This window comes from Pimephales promelas, chromosome 16 (assembly GCF_988280905.1).
Source record: "Pimephales promelas chromosome 16, fPimPro1.hap1.1, whole genome shotgun sequence".
Lineage (NCBI taxonomy): Eukaryota > Metazoa > Chordata > Actinopteri > Cypriniformes > Leuciscidae > Pimephales > Pimephales promelas.
In genome coordinates, this window is record NC_142784.1 from 27708896 (window position 1) to 27718296 (window position 9401).

Genomic DNA, 9401 nt, shown 5'->3' on the forward strand with positions numbered 1-9401 from the left:
CTCAAAAGCATAGTTGTTGCACAGTGGATAGCCTATGAGGATTGTATTCAAGCTCAGTAACTGCACAACATCCTCATGAATTATTTGATCATACTGGTATTTTTATTTTAACTGTTGCTAAAAATTCCCTCACCATTCATGCTTGGTGACGTCAGAACAGAGGTTTGACGGCATCTCAAGAAATACATAGGATGCTGCACGCAAGCCAAATGCACCAGGGAATGTTACTCAGACACTGGACAATCCATCGAAATAGCATGTCAAAAAGAAAAAAGTTATAGTTTATAATTTCAGGAATAAATTCAAAAAATCTGCAGATAACAGTGAATTAAACATGCATTTTTGAAGTTATAGAAATAACTACTATTTTCTTGTAAAAAGTACTCTAGTCATCTTTTATTTTTGATAACTTCAAAAGTAAGTTTTTTTTAACAGTTTTTTTTAACACTTTCACTGTTCGCTGCAAAAAAATTATATTTTATTTACTCAGGATTTTCCAGTACAGATATATAAAAATTCTTAAATCAAGAGAAATTTACGTAAGAAGCAGAATTAGTTAGGATATTAAGGAAATAGGAAGATATATATACATATGTTTATTCTCCTGTAAATATACATTTATGTGTAATATAATCCTTTTTGTTTTAATACTTAATGGTGACACAATGTGTCGGAGAATAAACAGCACTCAGAAACTTCAGCTGTCGATTAAGTTGCAACTCTCTTGATGAAATATTGATTGAATTGTATGACACGTGTGGCCTGGCTGTCTGTGACCTGAGAAAGGTGTTTGATGCCGATGTCATACCCAATCAGTGGGATTCTGTTTAAAAGTCTTCCTGTTAAAGGAGCCGACAAGGATAAATTGACAGGCCAACGATTGGCGCTTCACATGGCTATTGATCCCAGAATCAAAGCACCTGCTTTCCATGACTTTGAGAAACGAGAGCAGTTAAAAGTTCGCAATGCAAAGTTAAGATGGATTGAGATGTTTATTCCCCTGTTTCAATGCAGCTGTGAATCGAACCTAGCTGTTGTCGACTGAGATCTGCCTCTGTGATCTTGATTGACAAACTATCTACACATAGGTCTTCAGGCATCTAACAACAATAGAGAGAAAATTGACCAGTCATTTCTTACTGTGACATTCATTATACATTACTGTTTAAATGTTTGGGCGAAGTTAGTTTTCAACATTGATGATAATGTTACCTGAGCAGCAAATCAAGATAATATGATGTCTGAACGATCATGTGACACTGAAGACTGGAGAAAGGCTGCTAAAATAATATACACTTTCTATGACTGATCTTTCCAACCCTGTTCAGACCTTCATGTCTCAGTGGTGCATCTAAGTTGTTATATTTAAAACTAAAATAGTCCAACTGAACTGCAATTACACAGTATTTTAGTTGTTGGCACCCCTTCGCCACACTTAGCATTTCGTTTTGACTTGTCAAGCCTCATTTCTTCGCCAATTAAAAAATCATTACGTGACTAATCACTTCTCCATGCCGATGACACAGCGATAATCTCACTGAACACATTTTGCTGCCACAGACGCTTATGCAGGTTGTCTGTTTTGATTACTTATTTGCCATTTAATCACAGAAAGGCCATTAAAACAGAAATTGTACTTACAAGAGCAGTTTAAAATATTGATATGTAATAATGAATCATATCGGGATCGGAAATGCAATCTCACCTCTGGTTTAGACCGTTTGGCTCATGGTAAAGACCTTGAAATGTCCTTTACCAATGTTGGATTGGATTGGAATTGTGAAAAACATAGTTTCTGCTGTTTTAATTAGCTGTTCTTGTGATTTGTTTTCTGTGAACACAGCGATGTTATCTGGCCTCTGTCTGCTCACCCAGAGGGGATGTTTGCTGATACCTTAATTCTTTGTTCCACCTTCCACCTCTTTGAGATAAGTACTCCGCAATTAGTAATTACCACAACATTGTTAATCACATAGTACAGCCGAGTTCTTGGAAATTAACGGTTCGGTGATGGTTTTGTTGCTAATGTTTTGTTTTCTTTGAGACCCTTCAGCGTGTTTTTTCTGGCTGATTGAAATTAGGAATGAAACATATAATGACTCACGAATTTGCCCTTTCAATATGATGCTCCCCTCATAGGGTCAGAGAAAACGCCAATTTACTCGGTGCTTAGATGAACCAGATGGATCTAAATGGTCGCCCACGTTGACTTCTTCAAAACTTGTTTCGTTCGGAGGTGGTCACACTGGATTTTAAGGACTTTCCGAATATTGCAACAGCCAGGATGTAATGCCCATGTAATTCCATGGCTTGTGATTTGAAGAAATACATTTAAAAATGTTTTATTGTATTTCATTTAATTTTCAAAGGACAGATGGTTTGGAATCTTGATGGATTATTCACAATGTTAATATGTTTGTTATTTCACTTTCTAGTAATGTGAAACATTCACCAAAATTGAGAGTTTTCCAATTTTTATTTGAATGCACCAGGTTACTGGTGATTAAGCATCTTTTCACGAATTTACAGGTGAGATTTCCCCTAATTTTAACTTTTTTCAGGATAGCATATACTGTATTGGTGCTGTATTTTATAACCAGATCAGTAAGCGATATAATGTTAATGTAAAAAGCTACTTGGACAAAATCTGCTTGTTTTTTTTTTACCTAAACGTATCTGATTACCACCATTATAACACAGATGACAAAATAGAAAGCAAAATGATGAATCAGATTATGCCAACATTCCTATTTAAACAGTGTCATACACACAAAGACAAAACAACAATCAGGGTTACACACAACACTAAAAAAAAAATAATGCAATACACATTAACAGAAAATGCAACATAACATGGTGCATTACTAATAATAAAAATATAATGACTATGTAAATATATACTCATGTGATGTATCACGCAGCCACTTCTGGGAATGTTATTTGACTGTTTTTACCAACACAGTCTCGTGAAAGTGCGTATCTATACCACGAATGTCATTTCTTGTGGCATTTTTACGCCAAAAATGTTTTTTTGTGTGCATATGCTATGCACTGAAAACCCCTTGGGTAGGTTTAGGGAGGAGGGGAGTGGGGACTTTGTGCGTATTATATGCCATAAAGAGTGTACCATACGAAAAACGTGTACCATATACACGAAAAAAAAATATTTTTAGCATATAAAAGGCACGAGAAATGACATTCGTGCTATAAGAACTTTCATGGGATCAGGCTCTTTATACTATAAACTAGCCATACATAGGCCTATAATTCATAGTTTTTACTTCCAAAAAGTAATTATTTTATCTAAATTGTATTTAATTTTATTGATCGCTCCTTACGTAGGACAGACGGTTTGGAAAATTGATAGATTATTCAGAATGTCAGTAAAATATCAGTGAAATTATATATATATATAATGCAACGTTTAACAGTTTAGAATGTTTCTGCCATGTGAAAAAGTAACATACAGTTCACTAATTAACAGCTTTTGAGGGAACTCGAACCGCGTCGACTACGACACTTTGGGGAACGCCCCCCAGCGTAGCGCCTCTGAAGCATGAATGAAACTAAGCCAATTATGATTGGTGTTGCGTCGTGATGTAACGTGTGACAGGAAATACGGAAGCTACAAAGGGGCGACGGCACACAATAGCGTCAGGTTTCTGTTCTTACATTTACATTACATTTACATTTATTCATTTAGCTGCCGCTTTTATCCAAAGCGACTTACAATTGCTATATATGTCAGAGGTCGCACGCCTCTGGAGCAACTAGGGGTTACTGTAAGTGTCTTGCTCAGGGACACATTGGTGTCTCACAGTGGATTCGAACCCAGGTCGCTCACACCAAAGGCATGTGTCTTATCCACTGCGCCATCACCACCACCCAGCAAGTCTTTCTTCAGCAAGTCTGTCTGTCATGTGTTTCTTATCTGATGTTGTCTGCCAGTACACAAGCATATATATATATATATACAGTATATAGTGCATCCATGACCTCGTTATATCATGGGTGGGGACACACACCAATTGCACGCCCCCTCGAGAGCTACTGATCTAAGTGCTGTGCTCCCGACTGGCTTTCTTTCATGATGATGACTTCATAGTTCTCTAGAAGGGGGGATGGGGGGTCCAATAATAGATCTCAGGCACTTGAATCTGTCTCTGAGGAGTTTCAGGTTCAGGATGCTCACCATTCCCATCATTTTGAATCAAATTCAATCCAAGGATTGGTTTGTCACGATAGATCTGAAGACGCATACTTCCACATATCCATCCTTCCATCTCACATGCAGGAAGTTCCTGAAGTTTGCTTTCGGGGGCGAAGCGTACCAATATTGGGTTCTTCTGTTTGGCCTAGCTCTCTCCCCTTGCACATTTACCAAATGTATGGATGTAGCATTAGCTCCCCTGAGGCTTCAGGGTATCAGGGTGCTAAATTATATCAACCACTTGCTTAATATGGCCCAGTCACAAGAGCTGGCAGTTCGGCATCGAGATGTCATCTTTGCCCACATCCAGAGCCTGGGGTTGAGTCTCAACATAAAAAGAGCGTATTGGCACCAGCCCAGAGAACCATGTTCCTGTGAGTGGTGTGGGAATCAGTCACGACGTGGGAACAATTGTCTGAAACACTGATCGAGTCCATCCTGGCCACGGTAACCAGGATAAAGCTAGGCCAAGCCATCATAGTAAAACATTTTCAGAGAGTGTTAGGGCTCACCGCCTTGCAGTGGTGGTTGAAAACAAAGGGGTTTTCCCCTGGATATCCCTTCGCCTGGCACCCGTCCTAAGTGTGCCTGTGCACAGCTTCACACTGGAACAAGCAAGGCCCGTTGTGGCATAGTGGGTACTTGTTCCCCAAAGTGTCGTAGTCGACGCAGTTCGAGTTCCTTCTAAAGGGAACGTCTCGGGTTACCTGAGAAGGGAACGAGACACTGCGTACCTTTGCCACGCCTTCCCCTGCCTGGAAGCGACTTGCTTCATTCCAGAAGCTGACGCTGTTGTGTGCCGGCGTCCTTTTGTCCCTTTGTCATGACGCAACACCAATCAAGATTGGCTTAGTTTCATTCATGCTGGGGGGCGTTCCTCAAAGTGTTGTAGTCGACGCAGTTTCTCGTTCCCTTCTCAGTTGTAACCTGAGACGGTTTTACTGTAGCATTTTTTAGTCTCATTTTTTAAAATTGTTTACACTCAGTGTATGCAGAATAAGATGAACATTATGCATATACGTATATCTATTCTTCCATACACGTACGTGCAAGTGTATGCGTCGATTAAATGGGTTAGCATGAAAGTGATTAGATTTGAAATGGAGTTTACTTATCTCTCTCTTTTGGAAAATGATGTGGCTGTCATTCCCCTGTGTGTCATTTGCATGACAGGCTGCTGTTTTATTAAAGAGCTTCTGTGATTTATGCCCAACTGTCATTCACTGTTTGCCCCTGGGTTTGCACAAAATCCATTGAAAGACTCCTTTATTTGATATCTAATGGTCAGGCTGGACTTAATTGCAGAATCAATAGAGCTGACGAGAAACAAGGTGCGCCAATATAACTCATAATGAAAGCTTATAATGGCAGCCGAACCCAAGTAATAAGAGTGCTGAATGCCGTCCTCGTTTTCTGATGAAAAATATTGGACGTGTTTACGCGAAAGTTTTCATCATTTTCACGGGTTTAGTATAGTTTTTCACCAATTTAATTTAAACATGGATTAGTCTTGAAAAGGTCCTCTCGATTGGCTGATTTAAAGAAATTGCACCGCCAACAGAAGAAAACTGTTTTAAAAAGAACAAGATACTTTTAAATGTGTACTTTTGTTCACAAAAAAAATAAAAATAAAATATATATTTACACAACCATTCAAAAGTTTGGGGTAGGTAATATTTTTCATATTTTTGAAAGAAATCCACCAAAGCTACATTTATTTGATTAAAAAAATACAGTTAAAACTGTAATATTGTAAAATATAACCGCAACGTAAAATATCTGCTTTCTATTACTCCATCCAGCCTTCAGTCACATGATCCTTCAGAAATCATTCTAATATGCTAATTTGCTGCTTTTTTTTGTACAAACATGATTCTGTGATGAAAAGATGAAAAGAACAGCATTTCATTGAAATATAAAACGTTTGAAATATTATATAAGTGTATTTACTGTCATTTTTTTCGTTAATTTGATGCATCCTTGCTGAAAAATAAAAATGTATATTTTTAAAAAAAATTTACAGACCCAAAATTTTTGAGTTTTAGGACACCATTAGGTCACCTGACGTAGTTTTCCGGTTCGTTGTCTTTGGCTTGCTCAGTTGGGGATATTCAAATTAATTAACCAATCAGTAATACCCTTGATCATCTCCACCAAACGTGGATGTTTTTCCACTAAGAAACGAACATTGTTTTTATGTTTTGATTGATACTGTGATTGAAGCTGCTTTGCAATCTGTATTGTAAAAAAAAGCACTATATAAATATACTTGACTAGACTTGACTTGATTTGAATACACTGGTGTTGACATGTATATTTCAAAAATTAGGAGACGCTTCAGTGCAGTCGAAAGATATTAACAAATCTAGACTTAATTGCCGTGAATTATAAATAGATTTCAGGGCAAGCATTTGAAGAGCTGAGGGATCAAGCTTTTATAACACAATGGGATTGTAGTTTGAAGTTAATTTATCTTCTTTCTTATTCTCGAAATAGTCTCTTCACCGGAACAACCGGCATATCTTTTGTCTTTGTATAACATCCCATATATCTTAAGTAGTCTGTTTACTCCAAACTGAAAACATAAATTTTTCACCTAACAAGATTAAACACCGGAACCGCACGGCTTTTTTTTTTCTGGGTAGGTGAGAGAAGAAAACGGCTGAGATTAAAACCAAGCAGGAACAGAAACTTCACTTAATATGCAAATGCCTGGAGCTGTTGATCTTAGCTGTGTTTGGATGATTTTAGTTGTGTGTTCGGTCTTCTATCACATCTCTGCCACAAGGCTCCAGACAGATCCATCTCGGAGGCCACATGCGGTGAGAAACATTCAGAATCTGTCTCGGAGCTGAGCACGCTTGCCTGGAACATATGGCCGCTCTAGAGGCCAAATTCATGCCGATGAATTTTCTTTTGTCAGGGCCGAGCTAAAAATAAATCACTTGTGACATGCTTAGATCAATATTGATGGATGTTCATTTAGGTTTTGATATAAGACTGATTGTGTTGTTTGCTGAGCGCATGGATGGAGGTCCTCGTCCAGGTGTTGAGCTGTTAATGTTGGTGTCGGCGAATACATTATCTAAAAGAAGCAGAAAAGGCATGGGGTCGAGTCACAGGCAGAGATTTTGTCTAATCCCGGCTGCTTTCATGGCCTATCAAGCTTGGCGGCACCGTTTGCTGCTCCTGCCAACAAATTAACATTTATATCAGCTGTTCTCCCATCCAAAGGGTCCAGAAGCCCAAAGAGGAGACCACCATCATAGATTTGACAGAATGCCAGCACTGCTGTTGATTCCTTTTTTTTTTCTCCTTTATGAATATAAGATCAATATAATTTTAGATGTCACAAGCACCACTTATGAAAGCCAATTTTATCCACTCCCTCTGGTCTTTGAAGAATTCAGACTATGAAGTTAAACTCAGTCCACAGCATTTGTGGCATAATGTTGGTCATATGATGAATTTGTTTGACTATGCCCTTTCATTTTTAGCATATGTATGTATTTATGCTTGCAAATTGAAGTAAAAGTGACAGTGTTACAGTAATCCACCATGGATCCACAGGAATATATATACACAGTACATGCATATTTTATATATTGTAATATATATAGCCAATTATAATGTGTCAGATTTCAATTTCAAATAAATGCAGTAATTTTCATTAAAAAAATCAAGTTTCCACAAAAAATATTAAGTAAATAGTAAAATACTATCATTTGGTCCTGTAGTAAATGGCTACTGGAATAATGTAGTGAAATGAAAACAGTAATTATTAAATTGTAGTAATATTTCGGTTTTTATTGTTTTTTTTCTATTATTGATCAAATGAATGTTTGGTGAGCATAAGCTACTACTTTTATTTAAAAATTTTAATTTCTTCTTTTACTTTTTCGCATTAAATAAAACCCCAAACTTTTGAACGGCAGTACAGACAGACAGACTCAATCTCACGGCAATTTGTACAAATTTTTCGAGGTGGCTATTTTGTACAAATTCATGTGACCTCGCTTCGTACGATTTTTGCTAATTCGTACATATTTTCAGAGTTACCGAATTCGTTCGAATTACCTACCCCTGACCCCGCCCCTAAACCTATCCATCACATGGGTTTAGACAAATCGTACAAATATGAATTCATACGAATTGATCGTGAGATAGCGTTGGACAGATAGAATTCTCGATATTTTTTCCATACAAATAAATTCACTCTGGTAATCATCGTGCCACAAATGCTGTCGATAGAGCTTATATCGAACTGGATCATTCTTCTAAATTGTATGTTAGCTGACCTGCGAGAGCAGCTCCACGATGACTAAGGGCTGCTGTCTTTTCTTATCTCTTCAGTCGCCTCACACCTTCTGTCAAGGGCTCTGATCTTGTTTCTCTCTCTTGTTTCCTCTAGATATTCATCATCCTCCTCCCATTCAATCATGCAAACTGCACCAGTGAGAGCAAACTCAGATGGGACAAAGTAAACAGCATGTCTGTGCTTCCTGCACTTTCATCAATTTGCCCTTCACCACCTCCTCCATCTCAACTGGATTTACAGTGTCATCCATGACCCTCCTGCCCAGTGAGAACTGAAACTCATGGGACCCAAAGCAACAAACAGACGGCGGCAGCAGTCTCGAATGGGAGCACAAGTATACATGTTAATTTGAGTTGTTTGGTCACTTTTTATTTTGCCATTTTCTTTTGTAACTGTACATAAATCAATTTAAGATCTTATAGTTTTGTACATGTAATTTTTATGGTGTGTGATTTCTCTTTTTTTTTATAAATAATAAAAGACTAGATCAATTCTAATGGTCTGATTTTAACGTGTGACATTCCTTTTGGGAATTTTCTTGTCTGTGGATTCACACTCCTCCTAACAGTTCATTTTCTCTTCCCTTTATAAACATTAAAATTGCAGGCGGTACAATTATCACTAAAGATGCTAAATTATTTTCACATGTGCTAAATTTGTCGAAACAGGATTATGTTTTGTCAGGTCATGGAAGTAATCACCTACATAAATGAACACTAAAGAGCTGTACTGTAAATTACCTGAGAAACTATGGCTGCATTCAAAATCACATACTGTACTTCCCTACGAAATATGTCAGAATTCACAGTACTCATAAATAGGGTTGGGTATCGAGAATCGAGTATCGATTGGAACCGGGAACTAACTTTTCGT

At 37.7% G+C, this 9401-nt stretch overlaps 1 protein-coding gene across 3 annotated transcripts in view; it reads left to right on the plus strand.

Annotated features, from left to right (window-relative positions):
* The window catches only part of LOC120478801 (leucine-rich repeat and fibronectin type III domain-containing protein 1-like protein), a 124180-nt gene extending 115150 nt beyond the window's left edge, over positions 1 to 9030 (plus strand). For 2 of the 3 annotated variants that reach the window (XM_089121390.1, XM_039670937.2), the window contains exon 7: positions 8622 to 9030. The gene's annotated coding sequence lies outside the window, so the exon portion shown is untranslated. Of the gene's footprint in view, positions 1 to 1843; positions 2530 to 8621 lie in introns of all 3 variants that reach the window. The other variant, XM_089121391.1, reaches the window with a different exon arrangement.
* Positions 9031 to 9401: the final 371 nt, after the last annotated feature.